A 24,432-nucleotide genomic window follows, 5' to 3' on the forward strand; every position below is an offset into this window, starting at 1 on the left:
TAAAAAATAAAGTGACACTGATATCAGGGTGTACAAGTACACTTTATTTTCACAGCAGGAAAACTACAAGCATGTTAAATTGCAACAGGTAAAGACAAACATTTTGCTAACTTTACACAAAAGTAAACTTATTGCGCGCGCACACACACACACACACACACACACTACCTTTCTTGTGTTGGACAGGCTTCTTCTGGGGCTCAGGATCCTTGTCAGGAGGCCTACAAGACCAAACACAACATTTATGGACGTCGTCTGAAAGAACACTTTAGAATTAAATGCATTGATTTAACCACGGCCGTAACCTGACATGTAACTCCTGCAGCTCTGAGGCAGAGCCACTAACACTGAGCATCACATCTGCAGTTTCTACTTTCACCTCCAGAACATTACCTTAAGTCCTCCTTCAGGGGAACCCCAGTTCTCTTCTCATGAAGAACTGGTCCCAAACAGTCTTCAGGACTGCAAACAGATGAGCACAGGTACAAAGATCACTGGGGAGGAGAATCTGAAACTTATTGAAGCACTGAAGTCTGCAGCAACACTTGCATTGAAGACAAACAAGGACAATAACTCACCAGAGCTCTCAGGACACAAACACTCCAAACAAATGCATCAGATCTGAAAGACAAAACACAAAGTAGTTTTTCATCACCAAAAAAAAAAAAAAAAAAAAAAAATTGAAAAAAAAAAAAAAGCAGCAATTTCCCAGTGAACCTCAACCTCTCAGCTGGCTCTCCACAGAGATCAGGCGTCGCCCAAAATGACGCCAGTATAAAAAGCCCAGCGTCCTGGCAGGGACCAATAGGAGGCCGCATTTACTAAACGCTTTCACCTGCTGCACATGACCTGCAACATGGAGTAAGATCTGATCCACTGTATTCATCTCCAGAGGGGAAATTCCTTTTTTCACACCAGTGTAAAAGTTATAAAGGAATAAAGTTGCTCCGATCTTATGTGTTGTAGGAAATTCGCAGCAGGTGAAAGCGTTTAGTAAATGCTAATTGGTCGCGGCCTCCTATTGGTCCGTGCCAGGATGGCGGCCTTTTTATACCGGCCGTGATGTCATTTCCTGGCGATGCCGAGGCTCTGAGGAGAACCTGCTGAGTGCTGGATGGTCGCTTTCGGCTGTGGAATCGCAAGAGGTGTCTTGCACACATTGAGTTGCTGCGCTTCATCTTAGTGTTGGAAGGTAAGAAGGGACCAGAGGTTGTGCTTCAATTTAACTTTTATTTACTGCCCATTTTTGGATCTTTGGAGGAACAAAAACTGTTTTGCTCTTATTTCTGTCCAAGTAGGTGTTGCTGATTCGTCTCTGATGGGCGATCGTGACCCCGTGCCTTCACAAGAGACTCCTCAGGCTCGTCTGTACGGAACGCAATGCTTGGCTTTCGTTTGGATCACCACCTCTGGATGTCAGTCGGTATGTTTGCATGATTCTCCTTTCAATGTATGTGAGGTGGAGAAACTGTTCATTTTGGGAGGGTAGAGTGATACGAGTGGCCCTGAGACATTTGGACATTGCTATTGCAAACTGTCCTGAGTGACAAGATGCAGTCTTAGTATTCTGCATGAACTGCAACAGGGCTCAGAATCAGGCTGTGGGAAAAAAAATCAATACTGCCTAGGAGGTGGTACCAGAGGTGTAGGTGTTTGTTAAAGTGACAAGATAACATTTGTAGCATTTGACAGTTGGTGCACTTAGAACCTGCCATCATGAGAGCTGATGTTGCCAGAAGAGCTTAGAAAACCAAAATGATGTTTGGCTGTTTCTTGCCCCATGTCTGGCAATAAATGGGAGCAGCTCCCAAAAAGCTCTGGTTTTGTTTGATCTGCTCAGCTTTTCTGGTAGCTACTGTGGAACGGCTGTATTAGCATGAGATTTGAAATACAACTTCCTTTGCACAGCGCTTGTCTGCTTGTTAAAGTGGTGTCTGTTAACCTATGGAAGTGCTTTAGTGTTGTAACTCTTTGCAGTGCATGTTGGTTTCACTGTCTGTTCATCTGTGGCTCTGTTTCCCTCTGTATGTTGCAGGTAGTTCTGAGCAGCTGAGAGCATTTAGTAAATGGGAACCAGTTGCCGTCCCCTATTGGTCCTGGGCGACGCCAGATACCCTCTGGGAGCTGCACGCTCTCTGAACTGGGGAATTGCTTTTGGAGGAGGCAGCGGTTGTCAAGCCACAAACTGCTTAGGAGCCGAGGACTTTCTGCTTTGTACCATTGTTTTTGCAAATTTTGAATAAATACTCTTTCCTATAACTTGTGTCTGGATAATTCGGTTCCTCTTGTTTGGTCTCCCTGGCCTAGACGGACCTGATAAATGCCATGAATGAATGCACAAGTTGCATCAGAATAAACTTGTGCCATAAGAGGAAAGGTGGATGAGCAGGTGCAAAGCTAAAGACTTGGCAGAGTCAGTTGTACTGACAGGAAGTGACTTGGCGACACCTTGAGGAATGTTTTGGAGGTGAAAGTCAGGCTTAATTCTGAAACGGTGGGTAGGCTTGGTGTCCACCATAGGCTTTCCTGAATAAATTTATAAGGTGACTCAAGAGCGGAGGTAGACATCTTGTATAGGAGGTCATCTGAAGATGAGTGAGGAACTATTTTGCAGATTGAAATGTTCTCTGCAGTTTCTTGGAATGTCTTTATGTGAATCTATTCAGCTGTTGGACACAGGATGTTAAATCTGGCTCAAAGCAGGTTCTGTCCCTGCATAGATCTATATATATATATATACTTCCAATCAGCTTGGCAGGAAGGATCCCAGTGCATTTGCTTCATATTTTGCACATGTTTATGTGGATTTATGTTTACCAGATCTGGCTGATCTTCTGAACCAGAAGGGCACTGGTTCAAGTCCATGTATATAGTATATATCTTTGTAGTCTCTGTAAATAGAGAAGTAATTGTGTCTTATCTGTAAAACAGCTCAATGGATTGCATGTATTCCTCAGGATGCTCCTGTTTGACTGAAGGGCAAACTAAAAATTGTCTTGATATACCAAAAGTAGACTCAATGTGGACATTCACAAATAGTCAAATATGTAAATTGTCACTAAAGATGTCTGGCCACTGAGGTGACTGTTGGGTTTCAATGCAGACTGTGAATTAGCATCCAGAAACAGGGTTGAAGGTAAAAGAAGGCTTGATGGAACGTCATTGTATTGTTTGTTTTGCAAAGTGTGATGAGAATCTGTGTTTTTCAGATTGTCCTGAGAGTGGAGAAATGTACATCCCAAGTGTTTGTAAATATAATGGTAAGTGATGTCTTGAATTGTTGTTGTTAATTTTGTATAATGTTATTTAGTGTTAAGCACAATGTTAATTGCTGATATTTAAGATGGATTGTTGTGTAGTTGAGGAGGTTTTCTTTGTATGCGTTGAAATGAAAGTATTGTTTGACAGTGCATCTCTAATTGTTGTTTGTGCTTGTTGCAGGTGTGGTGAGGCCAGACGTTGTGCATGTAAGAGTGATGCGCACTCTGGCTAGCTTTGCAAAAATGAATAAAGTATGTATCCCCTCCAAATGTGTTTCTGGGCCCCCTATGTGTAATTTTCCAAAAAATAGAAATTTCTCTAGCAGGGCTGTTTCTACGGTGCTCGTCTGCCTGCCCCCCTCTCTCTACCCCCAAAGTCCCCCCGGGGGGCCCTGGTTAGTGGGGCCCCCCCTCCTCCCTATCTCGGCCTGTCTGCCTCCTGCCCTCCTCCTTGCTTCGCCTGACTCCCCCACGTCGGCCTTGTATCGGGGTTGGGACCCGACCTGGCTGTTGTCGGCCTTCCACCGGGCGGGTACCCGATGTGGCTGTGTGACTGGTACTGGACTTGAACCAGCGGTATCACATACAGCGTCAGTGGCTTATGGCACTGCGCTAACCAGTCACAGAGGGAAATCCGGGTTTCTCCTATATAACGTCACACTTAGAGGGAAAAAGCACTTAGAAAAAAAACAAATTGTACTTAGATACATTTGGCAAAGGAAGACTTGAACCCGATATTGCCAATATTGACCGGCGCTGGACTCGAACCAGCAGTTTCCACATGCAGTGTCGGCAGCTTATGGCACTGAGCTAACCAGTTAGGTTCATGTTTTCGGGTTTCACGTATACAACCCTACTCTTAGAGAAAAGCACTTAGAAGGAAAAAAAAAAAACTCTTTGGCAGAGGCAGAGCATGCTGTGTCAGGTAGAAAGTAAATAGGAAAAAGGACTTAGGATTTGATTCAGAAAACACTTGAAAAAAAAAAATCACCAAATGTCGATGAGACACTGAGCTTTCCAGTTTGCATGTGTCTAACTTTACACTTAGAGAAAAATACTTAGGAAAAAAAATGGATGGAGCACTTAGGTTTTGAACCACATAGGACCCACTGACTTTGCACATGGATACTTTATTTTACTTTAGCATAAAAAAAACATCTTGCTAACTTTACACAAAACACTAAGGAGGGGGGAAAAAAGAATCACCAAATGTCATTTCTCCACACACAAATGTGTGCACGTATAAAAACATACCTGCGACCGTATTTTGTCGGTCTGGGAACGGAACCTTCTCCACCATGTGGACACTGACTTGTATATCCAGAAATCTCTGAATTCATTAAAAGGAAAAGATCAACTTGACAGAACCAGTCCTGAAGAGTTGTGTGTCAATAAATTGTCCGACTGGTGATTGATGCTCATGTGTGTTCTGGGTTTATTTGACCAAATCGGACGTTTCACTAATGATGGCACTTACATCGTTGTGGACCTTCAGGCTGTGATACAGTAAAGTTTATTTACATTTTGGTCCAAAAAATTGGGGTGTGTTTCCCCTTCACACCCAGGTAGGGTCAAGTTGTCTTCCCGCTCCTGCAGATGCAATATCATACAACAGCACCGCGACCCAATCAGAGATCAGCATCTGCAGGTCTCGCCCTCATGTGGCGGTCGAGGTCTTCCTTCGGACGTGAGCGCCGACCACTGAGTTTCTCTCCCTGCAGCTTCCTTGCGAATCCAAGAAGGTTCACGACGAAGACGCTGCGCTTGCAAGCCGTCTCCTTGTCCCGTACTTACCTGTAGGTTCTGAACACCTTTTCCTTTTAGTGTCATTCAACACAGAACAGGATGAACTATACAGACTCACTGCATTCTTTGGCATCACATCTACACATTTTAAATTTAGTTTCCCTGAACTAGCACTCGAAGCTTCCATCGCTAACTTCCGGTTCAGCCCTCGGCCGGTGGTTTCAGGTGAGCGTGTTCTGAGGACCGACTCCATTCTGCCAACGACTCAGAATTGAGCTAAAATGGCTTTTTCTTACAAGAAAAAAAAAAAGTGGAGCTTCAGCTGAAATCCAGAGAAACAATTCAGCTTTGCCAGAATAGTTTGCAGACAATGTTTCCCGACATGGCCAGGCTGAGAGCCTCACTGGGACATTGATAGTTGCAGTGAAGAAACAGTCAAACATCTGAGGAGGTCACTCCCCAGACTCCTCCATAGAGGACGTATCCGACGGCAACCAGAGCAACAGCCATCATGGCTTCCATTTCATCCATATTTTCCACTGGAAAAGTCACTTCCTACTTTGGCTTCGCTGCATGTTTTGCAGAGCAGACGTTCAAGAACCGCATTGCTTTTACTTTGAGGGGACGCCATGATAAGGCGTTAGCATGTTAGCATCCAATTAACTCTGCCACACTTTTACTGTTCTATAGCGTGTACGGGCAGAGCAAGTACTGTCAATGCCGTGATTCGATGCGTAATTGCATCGTATGATTGGCTGGACGCCGGGCAGAGTTACAGAAAAATGATACATAACTTACTCATTTGCGGTGCACTGAGTGTGCAGCGTAAAAACATGCAGACACATCCTGGTCATTTCTGACCAGTCAATGATTGAATTATTCTTAATAGTTCAAATTAATCATAAACAGTCCAAAATGCAGACAGAAATACTGCAAGTCAATCTCAGAGTGAAGGATTTGCAAGTGCAATATTTAGAAGAAATACTGAAGATTATCTTTGCACTAAAGAGTCACTGCGTCAGACTCTGAGTCAAACGTAGAAAAATGTTTAACAGGAAAAGGATAAACTAAAAAGGATTTTAAAAAATAAAGTGACACTGATATCAGGGTGTACAAGTACACTTTATTTTCACAGCAGGAAAACTACAAGCATTTAAAATTGCAACAGGTAAAGACACCTCAAACATTTTGCTAACTTTACACAAAAGTAAACTTATTGCGCGCGCGCACACACACACACTACCTTGCTTGTGTCGGACAGGCTTCTTCTGGGGCTCAGGATCCTTGTCAGGACGCCTACAAGACCAAACACAACATTTATGGACGGCATCTGAAAGAACACTTTAGAAATACATACATTGATTTAACCACGGCCGTAACCTGACATGTAACTCCTGCAGCTCTGAGGCAGAGCCACTAACACTGAGCATCACATCTGCAGTTTCTACTTTCACCTCCAGAACATCACCTGAAGTCCTCCAAGGGAAGTCCAGTTCTCTTCTCATGAAGAACCAGTCAAAAACAGTCTTCATGACTGCAAACAGATGAGCACAGGTACAAAGATCACTGGGGAGGAGAATCTGAAACTTATTGAAGCACTGAAGTCTGCAGCAACACTTGCATTGAAGACAAACAAGGACAATAACTCACCAGAGCTCTCAGGACACAAACACTCCAAACAAATGCATCAGATCTGAAAGACAAAACAAAAAGTAGTTTTTCATCACCAAAAAATGAAGGGGAAGAGAAGGAGGAAAAAAAAAAAAAAAAAAAAAAAAAAAAAAAAAAAAAAAAAAAAAAGGCAGTAATTTCCCAGTGAACCTCAACCTCTCAGCTGGCTCTCCACAGAGATCAGGCGTCGCCCAAAATGACGCCAGTATAAAAAGCCCAGCGTCCTGGCAGGGACCAATAGGAGGCCGCATTTACTAAACGCTTTCACCTGCTGCACATCACCTGCAACATGGAGTAAGATCTGATCCACTGTATTCATCTCTAGAGGGGAAATTCCTTTTTCACACCAGTGTAAAAGTTATAAAGGAATAAAGGAACAAAGTTGATCCGATCTTATGTGTTGTAGGAAATTCGCAGCAGGTGAAAGCGTTTAGTAAATGCTAATTGGTCGCGGCCTCCTATTGGTCCGTGCCAGGATGGCGGCCTTTTTATACCGGCCGTGATGTCATTTCCTGGCGATGCCGAGGCTCTGAGGAGAACCTGCTGAGTGCTGGATGGTCGCTTTCGGCTGTGGAATCGCAAGAGGTGTCTTGCACACATTGAGTTGCTGCGCTTCATCTTAGTGTTGGAAGGTAAGAAGGGACCAGAGGTTGTGCTTCAATTTAACTTTTATTTACTGCCTTATTTTTGGATCTTTGGAGGAACAAAAACTGTTTTGCTCTTATTTCTGTCCAAGTAGGTGTTGCTGCTTCGTCTCCTCTGATGGGCGATCGTGACCCCGTGCCTTCACAAGAGACTCCTCAGGCTCGTCTGTACGGAACGCAACGCTTGGCTTTCGTTTGGATCACCACCTCTGGATGTCAGTCGGTATGTTTGCATGATTCTCCTTTCAATGTATGTGAGGTGGAGAAACTGTTCATTTTGAGAGTGTAGAGTGACACGAGTGGCCCTGAGACATTTGGACATTGCTATTGCAAACTGTCCTGAGTGACAAGATGCAGTCTTAGTATTCTGCATGAACTGCAACAGGGCTCAGAATCAGGCTGTGGGAAAAAAAATCAATACTGCCTAGGAGGTGGTACCAGAGGTGTAGGTGTTTGTTAAAGTGACAAGATAACATTTGTAGCATTTGACAGTTGGTGCACTTAGAACCTGCCATCATGAGAGCTGATGTTGCCAGAAGAGCTTAGAAAACCAAAATGATGTTTGGCTGTTTCTTGCCCCATGTCTGGCAATAAATGGGAGCAGCTCCCAAAAAGCTCTGGTTTTGTTTGATCTGCTCAGCTTTTCTGGTAGCTACTGTGGAACGGCTGTATTAGCATGAGATTTGAAATACAACTTCCTTTGCACAGCGCTTGTCTGCTTGTTAAAGTGGTGTCTGTTAACCTATGGAAGTGCTTTAGTGTTGTAACTCTTTGCAGTGCATGTTGGTTTCACTGTCTGTTCATCTGTGGCTCTGTTTCCCTCTGTATGTTGCAGGTAGTTCTGAGCAGCTGAGAGCATTTAGTAAATGGGAACCAGTTGCCGTCCCCTATTGGTCCTGGGCGACGCCAGATACCCTCTGGGAGCTGCACGCTCTCTGAACTGGGGAATTGCTTTTGGAGGAGGCAGCGGTTGTCAAGCCACAAACTGCTTAGGAGCCGAGGACTTTCTGCTTTGTACCATTGTTTTTGCAAATTTTGAATAAATACTCTTTCCTATAACTTGTGTCTGGATAATTCGGTTCCTCTTGTTTGGTCTCCCTGGCCTAGACGGACCTGATAAATGCCATGAATGAATGCACAAGTTGCATCAGAATAAACTTGTGCCATAAGAGGAAAGGTGGATGAGCAGGTGCAAAGCTAAAGACTTGGCAGAGTCAGTTGTACTGACAGGAAGTGACTTGGCGACACCTTGAGGAATGTTTTGGAGGTGAAAGTCAGGCTTAATTCTGAAACGGTGGGTAGGCTTGGTGTCCACCATAGGCTTTCCTGAATAAATTTATAAGGTGACTCAAGAGCGGAGGTAGACATCTTGTATAGGAGGTCATCTGAAGATGAGTGAGGAACTATTTTGCAGATTGAAATGTTCTCTGCAGTTTCTTGGAATGTCTTTATGTGAATCTATTCAGCTGTTGGACACAGGATGTTAAATCTGGCTCAAAGCAGGTTCTGTCCCTGCATAGATCTATATATATATATATACTTCCAATCAGCTTGGCAGGAAGGATCCCAGTGCATTTGCTTCATATTTTGCACATGTTTATGTGGATTTATGTTTACCAGATCTGGCTGATCTTCTGAACCAGAAGGGCACTGGTTCAAGTCCATGTATATAGTATATATCTTTGTAGTCTCTGTAAATAGAGAAGTAATTGTGTCTTATCTGTAAAACAGCTCAATGGATTGCATGTATTCCTCAGGATGCTCCTGTTTGACTGAAGGGCAAACTAAAAATTGTCTTGATATACCAAAAGTAGACTCAATGTGGACATTCACAAATAGTCAAATATGTAAATTGTCACTAAAGATGTCTGGCCACTGAGGTGACTGTTGGGTTTCAATGCAGACTGTGAATTAGCATCCATAAACAAGGTTGAAGGTAAAAGAAGGCTTGATGGAACGTCATTGTATTGTTTGTTTTGCAAAGTGTGATGAGAATCTGTGTTTTTCAGATTGTCCTGAGAGTGGAGAAATGTACATCCCAAGTGTTTGTAAATATAATGGTAAGTGATGTCTTGAATTGTTGTTGTTAATTTTGTATAATGTTATTTAGTGTTAAGCACAATGTTAATTGCTGATATTTAAGATGGATTGTTGTGTAGTTGAGGAGGTTTTCTTTGTATGCGTTGAAATGAAAGTATTGTTTGACAGTGCATCTCTAATTGTTGTTTGTGCTTGTTGCAGGTGTGGTGAGGCCAGACGTTGTGCATGTAAGAGTGATGCGCACTCTGGCTAGCTTTGCAAAAATGAATAAAGTATGTATCCCCTCCAAATGTGTTTCTGGGCCCCCTATGTGTAATTTTCCAAAAAATAGAAATTTCTCTAGCAGGGCTGTTTCTACGGTGCTCGTCTGCCTGCCCCCCTCTCTCTACCCCCAAAGTCCCCCCGGGGGGCCCTGGTTAGTGGGGCCCCCCCTCCTCCCTATCTCGGCCTGTCTGCCTCCTGCCCTCCTCCTTGCTTCGCCTGACTCCCCCACGTCGGCCTTGTATCGGGGTTGGGACCCGACCTGGCTGTTGTCGGCCTTCCACCGGGCGGGTACCCGATGTGGCTGTGTGACTGGTACTGGACTTGAACCAGCGGTATCACATACAGCGTCAGTGGCTTATGGCACTGCGCTAACCAGTCACAGAGGGAAATCCGGGTTTCTCCTATATAACGTCACACTTAGAGGGAAAAAGCACTTAGAAAAAAAACAAATTGTACTTAGATACATTTGGCAAAGGAAGACTTGAACCCGATATTGCCAATATTGACCGGCGCTGGACTCGAACCAGCAGTTTCCACATGCAGTGTCGGCAGCTTATGGCACTGAGCTAACCAGTTAGGTTCATGTTTTCGGGTTTCACGTATACAACCCTACTCTTAGAGAAAAGCACTTAGAAGGAAAAAAAAAAAACTCTTTGGCAGAGGCAGAGCATGCTGTGTCAGGTAGAAAGTAAATAGGAAAAAGGACTTAGGATTTGATTCAGAAAACACTTGAAAAAAAAAAATCACCAAATGTCGATGAGACACTGAGCTTTCCAGTTTGCATGTGTCTAACTTTACACTTAGAGAAAAATACTTAGGAAAAAAAATGGATGGAGCACTTAGGTTTTGAACCACATAGGACCCACTGACTTTGCACATGGATACTTTATTTTACTTTAGCATAAAAAAAACATCTTGCTAACTTTACACAAAACACTAAGGAGGGGGGAAAAAAGAATCACCAAATGTCATTTCTCCACACACAAATGTGTGCACGTATAAAAACATACCTGCGACCGTATTTTGTCGGTCTGGGAACGGAACCTTCTCCACCATGTGGACACTGACTTGTATATCCAGAAATCTCTGAATTCATTAAAAGGAAAAGATCAACTTGACAGAACCAGTCCTGAAGAGTTGTGTGTCAATAAATTGTCCGACTGGTGATTGATGCTCATGTGTGTTCTGGGTTTATTTGACCAAATCGGACGTTTCACTAATGATGGCACTTACATCGTTGTGGACCTTCAGGCTGTGATACAGTAAAGTTTATTTACATTTTGGTCCAAAAAATTGGGGTGTGTTTCCCCTTCACACCCAGGTAGGGTCAAGTTGTCTTCCCGCTCCTGCAGATGCAATATCATACAACAGCACCGCGACCCAATCAGAGATCAGCATCTGCAGGTCTCGCCCTCATGTGGCGGTCGAGGTCTTCCTTCGGACGTGAGCGCCGACCACTGAGTTTCTCTCCCTGCAGCTTCCTTGCGAATCCAAGAAGGTTCACGACGAAGACGCTGCGCTTGCAAGCCGTCTCCTTGTCCCGTACTTACCTGTAGGTTCTGAACACCTTTTCCTTTTAGTGTCATTCAACACAGAACAGGATGAACTATACAGACTCACTGCATTCTTTGGCATCACATCTACACATTTTAAATTTAGTTTCCCTGAACTAGCACTCGAAGCTTCCATCGCTAACTTCCGGTTCAGCCCTCGGCCGGTGGTTTCAGGTGAGCGTGTTCTGAGGACCGACTCCATTCTGCCAACGACTCAGAATTGAGCTAAAATGGCTTTTTCTTACAAGAAAAAAAAAAAGTGGAGCTTCAGCTGAAATCCAGAGAAACAATTCAGCTTTGCCAGAATAGTTTGCAGACAATGTTTCCCGACATGGCCAGGCTGAGAGCCTCACTGGGACATTGATAGTTGCAGTGAAGAAACAGTCAAACATCTGAGGAGGTCACTCCCCAGACTCCTCCATAGAGGACGTATCCGACGGCAACCAGAGCAACAGCCATCATGGCTTCCATTTCATCCATATTTTCCACTGGAAAAGTCACTTCCTACTTTGGCTTCGCTGCATGTTTTGCAGAGCAGACGTTCAAGAACCGCATTGCTTTTACTTTGAGGGGACGCCATGATAAGGCGTTAGCATGTTAGCATCCAATTAACTCTGCCACACTTTTACTGTTCTATAGCGTGTACGGGCAGAGCAAGTACTGTCAATGCCGTGATTCGATGCGTAATTGCATCGTATGATTGGCTGGACGCCGGGCAGAGTTACAGAAAAATGATACATAACTTACTCATTTGCGGTGCACTGAGTGTGCAGCGTAAAAACATGCAGACACATCCTGGTCATTTCTGACCAGTCAATGATTGAATTATTCTTAATAGTTCAAATTAATCATAAACAGTCCAAAATGCAGACAGAAATACTGCAAGTCAATCTCAGAGTGAAGGATTTGCAAGTGCAATATTTAGAAGAAATACTGAAGATTATCTTTGCACTAAAGAGTCACTGCGTCAGACTCTGAGTCAAACGTAGAAAAATGTTTAACAGGAAAAGGATAAACTAAAAAGGATTTTAAAAAATAAAGTGACACTGATATCAGGGTGTACAAGTACACTTTATTTTCACAGCAGGAAAACTACAAGCATTTAAAATTGCAACAGGTAAAGACACCTCAAACATTTTGCTAACTTTACACAAAAGTAAACTTATTGCGCGCGCGCACACACACACACTACCTTGCTTGTGTCGGACAGGCTTCTTCTGGGGCTCAGGATCCTTGTCAGGACGCCTACAAGACCAAACACAACATTTATGGACGGCATCTGAAAGAACACTTTAGAAATACATACATTGATTTAACCACGGCCGTAACCTGACATGTAACTCCTGCAGCTCTGAGGCAGAGCCACTAACACTGAGCATCACATCTGCAGTTTCTACTTTCACCTCCAGAACATCACCTGAAGTCCTCCAAGGGAAGTCCAGTTCTCTTCTCATGAAGAACCAGTCAAAAACAGTCTTCATGACTGCAAACAGATGAGCACAGGTACAAAGATCACTGGGGAGGAGAATCTGAAACTTATTGAAGCACTGAAGTCTGCAGCAACACTTGCATTGAAGACAAACAAGGACAATAACTCACCAGAGCTCTCAGGACACAAACACTCCAAACAAATGCATCAGATCTGAAAGACAAAACAAAAAGTAGTTTTTCATCACCAAAAAATGAAGGGGAAGAGAAGGAGGAAAAAAAAAAAAAAAAAAAAAAAAAAAAAAAAAAAAAAAAAAAAAAAAAAAAAAAAAAGGCAGTAATTTCCCAGTGAACCTCAACCTCTCAGCTGGCTCTCCACAGAGATCAGGCGTCGCCCAAAATGACGCCAGTATAAAAAGCCCAGCGTCCTGGCAGGGACCAATAGGAGGCCGCATTTACTAAACGCTTTCACCTGCTGCACATCACCTGCAACATGGAGTAAGATCTGATCCACTGTATTCATCTCTAGAGGGGAAATTCCTTTTTCACACCAGTGTAAAAGTTATAAAGGAATAAAGGAACAAAGTTGATCCGATCTTATGTGTTGTAGGAAATTCGCAGCAGGTGAAAGCGTTTAGTAAATGCTAATTGGTCGCGGCCTCCTATTGGTCCGTGCCAGGATGGCGGCCTTTTTATACCGGCCGTGATGTCATTTCCTGGCGATGCCGAGGCTCTGAGGAGAACCTGCTGAGTGCTGGATGGTCGCTTTCGGCTGTGGAATCGCAAGAGGTGTCTTGCACACATTGAGTTGCTGCGCTTCATCTTAGTGTTGGAAGGTAAGAAGGGACCAGAGGTTGTGCTTCAATTTAACTTTTATTTACTGCCTTATTTTTGGATCTTTGGAGGAACAAAAACTGTTTTGCTCTTATTTCTGTCCAAGTAGGTGTTGCTGCTTCGTCTCCTCTGATGGGCGATCGTGACCCCGTGCCTTCACAAGAGACTCCTCAGGCTCGTCTGTACGGAACGCAACGCTTGGCTTTCGTTTGGATCACCACCTCTGGATGTCAGTCGGTATGTTTGCATGATTCTCCTTTCAATGTATGTGAGGTGGAGAAACTGTTCATTTTGAGAGTGTAGAGTGACACGAGTGGCCCTGAGACATTTGGACATTGCTATTGCAAACTGTCCTGAGTGACAAGATGCAGTCTTAGTATTCTGCATGAACTGCAACAGGGCTCAGAATCAGGCTGTGGGAAAAAAAATCAATACTGCCTAGGAGGTGGTACCAGAGGTGTAGGTGTTTGTTAAAGTGACAAGATAACATTTGTAGCATTTGACAGTTGGTGCACTTAGAACCTGCCATCATGAGAGCTGATGTTGCCAGAAGAGCTTAGAAAACCAAAATGATGTTTGGCTGTTTCTTGCCCCATGTCTGGCAATAAATGGGAGCAGCTCCCAAAAAGCTCTGGTTTTGTTTGATCTGCTCAGCTTTTCTGGTAGCTACTGTGGAACGGCTGTATTAGCATGAGATTTGAAATACAACTTCCTTTGCACAGCGCTTGTCTGCTTGTTAAAGTGGTGTCTGTTAACCTATGGAAGTGCTTTAGTGTTGTAACTCTTTGCAGTGCATGTTGGTTTCACTGTCTGTTCATCTGTGGCTCTGTTTCCCTCTGTATGTTGCAGGTAGTTCTGAGCAGCTGAGAGCATTTAGTAAATGGGAACCAGTTGCCGTCCCCTATTGGTCCTGGGCGACGCCAGATACCCTCTGGGAGCTGCACGCTCTCTGAACTGGGGAATTGCTTTTGGAGGAGGCAGCGGTTGTCAAGCCACAAACTGCTTAGGAGCCGAGGACTTTCTGCTTTGTACCATTGTTTTTGCAAATTTTGAATAAATACTCTTTCCTATAACTTGTGTCTGGATAATTCGGTTCCTCTTGTTTGGTCTCCCTGGCCTAGACGGACCTGATAAATGCCATGAATGAATGCACAAGTTGCATCAGAATAAACTTGTGCCATAAGAGGAAAGGTGGATGAGCAGGTGCAAAGCTAAAGACTTGGCAGAGTCAGTTGTACTGACAGGAAGTGACTTGGCGACACCTTGAGGAATGTTTTGGAGGTGAAAGTCAGGCTTAATTCTGAAACGGTGGGTAGGCTTGGTGTCCACCATAGGCTTTCCTGAATAAATTTATAAGGTGACTCAAGAGCGGAGGTAGACATCTTGTATAGGAGGTCATCTGAAGATGAGTGAGGAACTATTTTGCAGATTGAAATGTTCTCTGCAGTTTCTTGGAATGTCTTTATGTGAATCTATTCAGCTGTTGGACACAGGATGTTAAATCTGGCTCAAAGCAGGTTCTGTCCCTGCATAGATCTATATATATATATATACTTCCAATCAGCTTGGCAGGAAGGATCCCAGTGCATTTGCTTCATATTTTGCACATGTTTATGTGGATTTATGTTTACCAGATCTGGCTGATCTTCTGAACCAGAAGGGCACTGGTTCAAGTCCATGTATATAGTATATATCTTTGTAGTCTCTGTAAATAGAGAAGTAATTGTGTCTTATCTGTAAAACAGCTCAATGGATTGCATGTATTCCTCAGGATGCTCCTGTTTGACTGAAGGGCAAACTAAAAATTGTCTTGATATACCAAAAGTAGACTCAATGTGGACATTCACAAATAGTCAAATATGTAAATTGTCACTAAAGATGTCTGGCCACTGAGGTGACTGTTGGGTTTCAATGCAGACTGTGAATTAGCATCCATAAACAAGGTTGAAGGTAAAAGAAGGCTTGATGGAACGTCATTGTATTGTTTGTTTTGCAAAGTGTGATGAGAATCTGTGTTTTTCAGATTGTCCTGAGAGTGGAGAAATGTACATCCCAAGTGTTTGTAAATATAATGGTAAGTGATGTCTTGAATTGTTGTTGTTAATTTTGTATAATGTTATTTAGTGTTAAGCACAATGTTAATTGCTGATATTTAAGATGGATTGTTGTGTAGTTGAGGAGGTTTTCTTTGTATGCGTTGAAATGAAAGTATTGTTTGACAGTGCATCTCTAATTGTTGTTTGTGCTTGTTGCAGGTGTGGTGAGGCCAGACGTTGTGCATGTAAGAGTGATGCGCACTCTGGCTAGCTTTGCAAAAATGAATAAAGTATGTATCCCCTCCAAATGTGTTTCTGGGCCCCCTATGTGTAATTTTCCAAAAAATAGAAATTTCTCTAGCAGGGCTGTTTCTACGGTGCTCGTCTGCCTGCCCCCCTCTCTCTACCCCCAAAGTCCCCCCGGGGGGCCCTGGTTAGTGGGGCCCCCCCTCCTCCCTATCTCGGCCTGTCTGCCTCCTGCCCTCCTCCTTGCTTCGCCTGACTCCCCCACGTCGGCCTTGTATCGGGGTTGGGACCCGACCTGGCTGTTGTCGGCCTTCCACCGGGCGGGTACCCGATGTGGCTGTGTGACTGGTACTGGACTTGAACCAGCGGTATCACATACAGCGTCAGTGGCTTATGGCACTGCGCTAACCAGTCACAGAGGGAAATCCGGGTTTCTCCTATATAACGTCACACTTAGAGGGAAAAAGCACTTAGAAAAAAAACAAATTGTACTTAGATACATTTGGCAAAGGAAGACTTGAACCCGATATTGCCAATATTGACCGGCGCTGGACTCGAACCAGCAGTTTCCACATGCAGTGTCGGCAGCTTATGGCACTGAGCTAACCAGTTAGGTTCATGTTTTCGGGTTTCACGTATACAACCCTACTCTTAGAGAAAAGCACTTAGAAGGAAAAAAAAAAAACTCTTTGGCAGAGGCAGAGCATGCTGTGTCAGGTAGAAAGTAAATAGGAAAAAGGACTTAGGATTTGATTCAGAAAACACTTGAAAAAAAAAAATCACCAAATGTCGATGAGACACTGAGCTTTCCAGTTTGCATGTGTCTAACTTTACACTTAGAGAAAAATACTTAGGAAAAAAAATGGATGGAGCACTTAGGTTTTGAACCACATAGGACCCACTGACTTTGCACATGGATACTTTATTTTACTTTAGCATAAAAAAAACATCTTGCTAACTTTACACAAAACACTAAGGAGGGGGGAAAAAAGAATCACCAAATGTCATTTCTCCACACACAAATGTGTGCACGTATAAAAACATACCTGCGACCGTATTTTGTCGGTCTGGGAACGGAACCTTCTCCACCATGTGGACACTGACTTGTATATCCAGAAATCTCTGAATTCATTAAAAGGAAAAGATCAACTTGACAGAACCAGTCCTGAAGAGTTGTGTGTCAATAAATTGTCCGACTGGTGATTGATGCTCATGTGTGTTCTGGGTTTATTTGACCAAATCGGACGTTTCACTAATGATGGCACTTACATCGTTGTGGACCTTCAGGCTGTGATACAGTAAAGTTTATTTACATTTTGGTCCAAAAAATTGGGGTGTGTTTCCCCTTCACACCCAGGTAGGGTCAAGTTGTCTTCCCGCTCCTGCAGATGCAATATCATACAACAGCACCGCGACCCAATCAGAGATCAGCATCTGCAGGTCTCGCCCTCATGTGGCGGTCGAGGTCTTCCTTCGGACGTGAGCGCCGACCACTGAGTTTCTCTCCCTGCAGCTTCCTTGCGAATCCAAGAAGGTTCACGACGAAGACGCTGCGCTTGCAAGCCGTCTCCTTGTCCCGTACTTACCTGTAGGTTCTGAACACCTTTTCCTTTTAGTGTCATTCAACACAGAACAGGATGAACTATACAGACTCACTGCATTCTTTGGCATCACATCTACACATTTTAAATTTAGTTTCCCTGAACTAGCACTCGAAGCTTCCATCGCTAACTTCCGGTTCAGCCCTCGGCCGGTGGTTTCAGGTGAGCGTGTTCTGAGGACCGACTCCATTCTGCCAACGACTCAGAATTGAGCTAAAATGGCTTTTTCTTACAAGAAAAAAAAAAAGTGGAGCTTCAGCTGAAATCCAGAGAAACAATTCAGCTTTGCCAGAATAGTTTGCAGACAATGTTTCCCGACATGGCCAGGCTGAGAGCCTCACTGGGACATTGATAGTTGCAGTGAAGAAACAGTCAAACATCTGAGGAGGTCACTCCCCAGACTCCTCCATAGAGGACGTATCCGACGGCAACCAGAGCAACAGCCATCATGGCTTCCATTTCATCCATATTTTCCACTGGAAAAGTCACTTCCTACTTTGGCTTCGCTGCATGTTTTGCAGAGCAGACGTTCAAGAACCGCATTGCTTTTACTTTGAGGGGACGCCATGATAAGGCGTTAGCATGTTAGCATCCAATTAACTCTGCCACACTTTTACTGTTCTATAGCGTGTACGGGCAGAGCAAGTACTGTCAATGCCGTGATTCGATGCGTAATTGCATCGTATGATTGGCTGGACGCCGGGCAGAGTTACAGAAAAATGATACATAACTTACTCATTTGCGGTGCACTGAGTGTGCAGCGTAAAAACATGCAGACACATCCTGGTCATTTCTGACCAGTCAATGATTGAATTATTCTTAATAGTTCAAATTAATCATAAACAGTCCAAAATGCAGACAGAAATACTGCAAGTCAATCTCAGAGTGAAGGATTTGCAAGTGCAATATTTAGAAGAAATACTGAAGATTATCTTTGCACTAAAGAGTCACTGCGTCAGACTCTGAGTCAAACGTAGAAAAATGTTTAACAGGAAAAGGATAAACTAAAAAGGATTTTAAAAAATAAAGTGACACTGATATCAGGGTGTACAAGTACACTTTATTTTCACAGCAGGAAAACTACAAGCATTTAAAATTGCAACAGGTAAAGACACCTCAAACATTTTGCTAACTTTACACAAAAGTAAACTTATTGCGCGCGCGCACACACACACACTACCTTGCTTGTGTCGGACAGGCTTCTTCTGGGGCTCAGGATCCTTGTCAGGACGCCTACAAGACCAAACACAACATTTATGGACGGCATCTGAAAGAACACTTTAGAAATACATACATTGATTTAACCACGGCCGTAACCTGACATGTAACTCCTGCAGCTCTGAGGCAGAGCCACTAACACTGAGCATCACATCTGCAGTTTCTACTTTCACCTCCAGAACATCACCTGAAGTCCTCCAAGGGAAGTCCAGTTCTCTTCTCATGAAGAACCAGTCAAAAACAGTCTTCATGACTGCAAACAGATGAGCACAGGTACAAAGATCACTGGGGAGGAGAATCTGAAACTTATTGAAGCACTGAAGTCTGCAGCAACACTTGCATTGAAGACAAACAAGGACAATAACTCACCAGAGCTCTCAGGACACAAACACTCCAAACAAATGCATCAGATCTGAAAGACAAAACAAAAAGTAGTTTTTCATCACCAAAAAATGAAGGGGAAGAGAAGGAGGAAAAAAAAAAAAAAAAAAAAAAAAAAAAAAAAAAAAAAAAAAAAAAAAAAAAAAAAAAAAGGCAGTAATTTCCCAGTGAACCTCAACCTCTCAGCTGGCTCTCCACAGAGATCAGGCGTCGCCCAAAATGACGCCAGTATAAAAAGCCCAGCGTCCTGGCAGGGACCAATAGGAGGCCGCATTTACTAAACGCTTTCACCTGCTGCACATCACCTGCAACATGGAGTAAGATCTGATCCACTGTATTCATCTCTAGAGGGGAAATTCCTTTTTCACACCAGTGTAAAAGTTATAAAGGAATAAAGGAACAAAGTTGATCCGATCTTATGTGTTGTAGGAAATTCGCAGCAGGTGAAAGCGTTTAGTAAATGCTAATTGGTCGCGGCCTCCTATTGGTCCGTGCCAGGATGGCGGCCTTTTTATACCGGCCGTGATGTCATTTCCTGGCGATGCCGAGGCTCTGAGGAGAACCTGCTGAGTGCTGGATGGTCGCTTTCGGCTGTGGAATCGCAAGAGGTGTCTTGCACACATTGAGTTGCTGCGCTTCATCTTAGTGTTGGAAGGTAAGAAGGGACCAGAGGTTGTGCTTCAATTTAACTTTTATTTACTGCCTTATTTTTGGATCTTTGGAGGAACAAAAACTGTTTTGCTCTTATTTCTGTCCAAGTAGGTGTTGCTGCTTCGTCTCCTCTGATGGGCGATCGTGACCCCGTGCCTTCACAAGAGACTCCTCAGGCTCGTCTGTACGGAACGCAACGCTTGGCTTTCGTTTGGATCACCACCTCTGGATGTCAGTCGGTATGTTTGCATGATTCTCCTTTCAATGTATGTGAGGTGGAGAAACTGTTCATTTTGAGAGTGTAGAGTGACACGAGTGGCCCTGAGACATTTGGACATTGCTATTGCAAACTGTCCTGAGTGACAAGATGCAGTCTTAGTATTCTGCATGAACTGCAACAGGGCTCAGAATCAGGCTGTGGGAAAAAAAATCAATACTGCCTAGGAGGTGGTACCAGAGGTGTAGGTGTTTGTTAAAGTGACAAGATAACATTTGTAGCATTTGACAGTTGGTGCACTTAGAACCTGCCATCATGAGAGCTGATGTTGCCAGAAGAGCTTAGAAAACCAAAATGATGTTTGGCTGTTTCTTGCCCCATGTCTGGCAATAAATGGGAGCAGCTCCCAAAAAGCTCTGGTTTTGTTTGATCTGCTCAGCTTTTCTGGTAGCTACTGTGGAACGGCTGTATTAGCATGAGATTTGAAATACAACTTCCTTTGCACAGCGCTTGTCTGCTTGTTAAAGTGGTGTCTGTTAACCTATGGAAGTGCTTTAGTGTTGTAACTCTTTGCAGTGCATGTTGGTTTCACTGTCTGTTCATCTGTGGCTCTGTTTCCCTCTGTATGTTGCAGGTAGTTCTGAGCAGCTGAGAGCATTTAGTAAATGGGAACCAGTTGCCGTCCCCTATTGGTCCTGGGCGACGCCAGATACCCTCTGGGAGCTGCACGCTCTCTGAACTGGGGAATTGCTTTTGGAGGAGGCAGCGGTTGTCAAGCCACAAACTGCTTAGGAGCCGAGGACTTTCTGCTTTGTACCATTGTTTTTGCAAATTTTGAATAAATACTCTTTCCTATAACTTGTGTCTGGATAATTCGGTTCCTCTTGTTTGGTCTCCCTGGCCTAGACGGACCTGATAAATGCCATGAATGAATGCACAAGTTGCATCAGAATAAACTTGTGCCATAAGAGGAAAGGTGGATGAGCAGGTGCAAAGCTAAAGACTTGGCAGAGTCAGTTGTACTGACAGGAAGTGACTTGGCGACACCTTGAGGAATGTTTTGGAGGTGAAAGTCAGGCTTAATTCTGAAACGGTGGGTAGGCTTGGTGTCCACCATAGGCTTTCCTGAATAAATTTATAAGGTGACTCAAGAGCGGAGGTAGACATCTTGTATAGGAGGTCATCTGAAGATGAGTGAGGAACTATTTTGCAGATTGAAATGTTCTCTGCAGTTTCTTGGAATGTCTTTATGTGAATCTATTCAGCTGTTGGACACAGGATGTTAAATCTGGCTCAAAGCAGGTTCTGTCCCTGCATAGATCTATATATATATATATACTTCCAATCAGCTTGGCAGGAAGGATCCCAGTGCATTTGCTTCATATTTTGCACATGTTTATGTGGATTTATGTTTACCAGATCTGGCTGATCTTCTGAACCAGAAGGGCACTGGTTCAAGTCCATGTATATAGTATATATCTTTGTAGTCTCTGTAAATAGAGAAGTAATTGTGTCTTATCTGTAAAACAGCTCAATGGATTGCATGTATTCCTCAGGATGCTCCTGTTTGACTGAAGGGCAAACTAAAAATTGTCTTGATATACCAAAAGTAGACTCAATGTGGACATTCACAAATAGTCAAATATGTAAATTGTCACTAAAGATGTCTGGCCACTGAGGTGACTGTTGGGTTTCAATGCAGACTGTGAATTAGCATCCATAAACAAGGTTGAAGGTAAAAGAAGGCTTGATGGAACGTCATTGTATTGTTTGTTTTGCAAAGTGTGATGAGAATCTGTGTTTTTCAGATTGTCCTGAGAGTGGAGAAATGTACATCCCAAGTGTTTGTAAATATAATGGTAAGTGATGTCTTGAATTGTTGTTGTTAATTTTGTATAATGTTATTTAGTGTTAAGCACAATGTTAATTGCTGATATTTAAGATGGATTGTTGTGTAGTTGAGGAGGTTTTCTTTGTATGCGTTGAAATGAAAGTATTGTTTGACAGTGCATCTCTAATTGTTGTTTGTGCTTGTTGCAGGTGTGGTGAGGCCAGACGTTGTGCATGTAAGAGTGATGCGCACTCTGGCTAGCTTTGCAAAAATGAATAAAGTATGTATCCCCTCCAAATGTGTTTCTGGGCCCCCTATGTGTAATTTTCCAAAAAATAGAAATTTCTCTAGCAGGGCTGTTTCTACGGTGCTCGTCTGCCTGCCCCCCTCTCTCTACCCCCAAAGTCCCCCCGGGGGGCCCTGGTTAGTGGGGCCCCCCCTCCTCCCTATCTCGGCCTGTCTGCCTCCTGCCCTCCTCCTTGCTTCGCCTGACTCCCCCACGTCGGCCTTGTATCGGGGTTGGGACCCGACCTGGCTGTTGTCGGCCTTCCACCGGGCGGGTACCCGATGTGGCTGTGTGACTGGTACTGGACTTGAACCAGCGGTATCACATACAGCGTCAGTGGCTTATGGCACTGCGCTAACCAGTCACAGAGGGAAATCCGGGTTTCTCCTATATAACGTCACACTTAGAGGGAAAAAGCACTTAGAAAAAAAACAAATTGTACTTAGATACATTTGGCAAAGGAAGACTTGAACCCGATATTGCCAATATTGACCGGCGCTGGACTCGAACCAGCAGTTTCCACATGCAGTGTCGGCAGCTTATGGCACTGAGCTAACCAGTTAGGTTCATGTTTTCGGGTTTCACGTATACAACCCTACTCTTAGAGAAAAGCACTTAGAAGGAAAAAAAAAAAACTCTTTGGCAGAGGCAGAGCATGCTGTGTCAGGTAGAAAGTAAATAGGAAAAAGGACTTAGGATTTGATTCAGAAAACACTTGAAAAAAAAAAATCACCAAATGTCGATGAGACACTGAGCTTTCCAGTTTGCATGTGTCTAACTTTACACTTAGAGAAAAATACTTAGGAAAAAAAATGGATGGAGCACTTAGGTTTTGAACCACATAGGACCCACTGACTTTGCACATGGATACTTTATTTTACTTTAGCATAAAAAAAACATCTTGCTAACTTTACACAAAACACTAAGGAGGGGGGAAAAAAGAATCACCAAATGTCATTTCTCCACACACAAATGTGTGCACGTATAAAAACATACCTGCGACCGTATTTTGTCGGTCTGGGAACGGAACCTTCTCCACCATGTGGACACTGACTTGTATATCCAGAAATCTCTGAATTCATTAAAAGGAAAAGATCAACTTGACAGAACCAGTCCTGAAGAGTTGTGTGTCAATAAATTGTCCGACTGGTGATTGATGCTCATGTGTGTTCTGGGTTTATTTGACCAAATCGGACGTTTCACTAATGATGGCACTTACATCGTTGTGGACCTTCAGGCTGTGATACAGTAAAGTTTATTTACATTTTGGTCCAAAAAATTGGGGTGTGTTTCCCCTTCACACCCAGGTAGGGTCAAGTTGTCTTCCCGCTCCTGCAGATGCAATATCATACAACAGCACCGCGACCCAATCAGAGATCAGCATCTGCAGGTCTCGCCCTCATGTGGCGGTCGAGGTCTTCCTTCGGACGTGAGCGCCGACCACTGAGTTTCTCTCCCTGCAGCTTCCTTGCGAATCCAAGAAGGTTCACGACGAAGACGCTGCGCTTGCAAGCCGTCTCCTTGTCCCGTACTTACCTGTAGGTTCTGAACACCTTTTCCTTTTAGTGTCATTCAACACAGAACAGGATGAACTATACAGACTCACTGCATTCTTTGGCATCACATCTACACATTTTAAATTTAGTTTCCCTGAACTAGCACTCGAAGCTTCCATCGCTAACTTCCGGTTCAGCCCTCGGCCGGTGGTTTCAGGTGAGCGTGTTCTGAGGACCGACTCCATTCTGCCAACGACTCAGAATTGAGCTAAAATGGCTTTTTCTTACAAGAAAAAAAAAAAGTGGAGCTTCAGCTGAAATCCAGAGAAACAATTCAGCTTTGCCAGAATAGTTTGCAGACAATGTTTCCCGACATGGCCAGGCTGAGAGCCTCACTGGGACATTGATAGTTGCAGTGAAGAAACAGTCAAACATCTGAGGAGGTCACTCCCCAGACTCCTCCATAGAGGACGTATCCGACGGCAACCAGAGCAACAGCCATCATGGCTTCCATTTCATCCATATTTTCCACTGGAAAAGTCACTTCCTACTTTGGCTTCGCTGCATGTTTTGCAGAGCAGACGTTCAAGAACCGCATTGCTTTTACTTTGAGGGGACGCCATGATAAGGCGTTAGCATGTTAGCATCCAATTAACTCTGCCACACTTTTACTGTTCTATAGCGTGTACGGGCAGAGCAAGTACTGTCAATGCCGTGATTCGATGCGTAATTGCATCGTATGATTGGCTGGACGCCGGGCAGAGTTACAGAAAAATGATACATAACTTACTCATTTGCGGTGCACTGAGTGTGCAGCGTAAAAACATGCAGACACATCCTGGTCATTTCTGACCAGTCAATGATTGAATTATTCTTAATAGTTCAAATTAATCATAAACAGTCCAAAATGCAGACAGAAATACTGCAAGTCAATCTCAGAGTGAAGGATTTGCAAGTGCAATATTTAGAAGAAATACTGAAGATTATCTTTGCACTAAAGAGTCACTGCGTCAGACTCTGAGTCAAACG

General features: G+C 43.7%; 1 protein-coding gene across 1 annotated transcript in view; it reads right to left on the reverse strand.

Annotated features, from left to right (window-relative positions):
* Nucleotides 1–425: 425 nt before the first annotated feature.
* The window catches only part of LOC147219613 (F-actin-uncapping protein LRRC16A-like), a 34,727-nt gene continuing 10,720 nt past the window's right edge, over nucleotides 426–24,432 (reverse strand). The window contains exon 4 of the transcript XR_015108027.1: nucleotides 426–462. The gene's annotated coding sequence lies outside the window, so the exon portion shown is untranslated. The remainder of the gene's footprint in view (nucleotides 463–24,432) is intronic.

The sequence above is a fragment of the Fistularia commersonii genome, chromosome 24, assembly GCF_037954325.1.
Source record: "Fistularia commersonii isolate RoL2024-O1a breed Wild chromosome 24, RoL_Fcom_v1.0, whole genome shotgun sequence".
In the NCBI taxonomy this organism is placed as follows: Eukaryota; Metazoa; Chordata; class Actinopteri; order Syngnathiformes; family Fistulariidae; genus Fistularia; species Fistularia commersonii.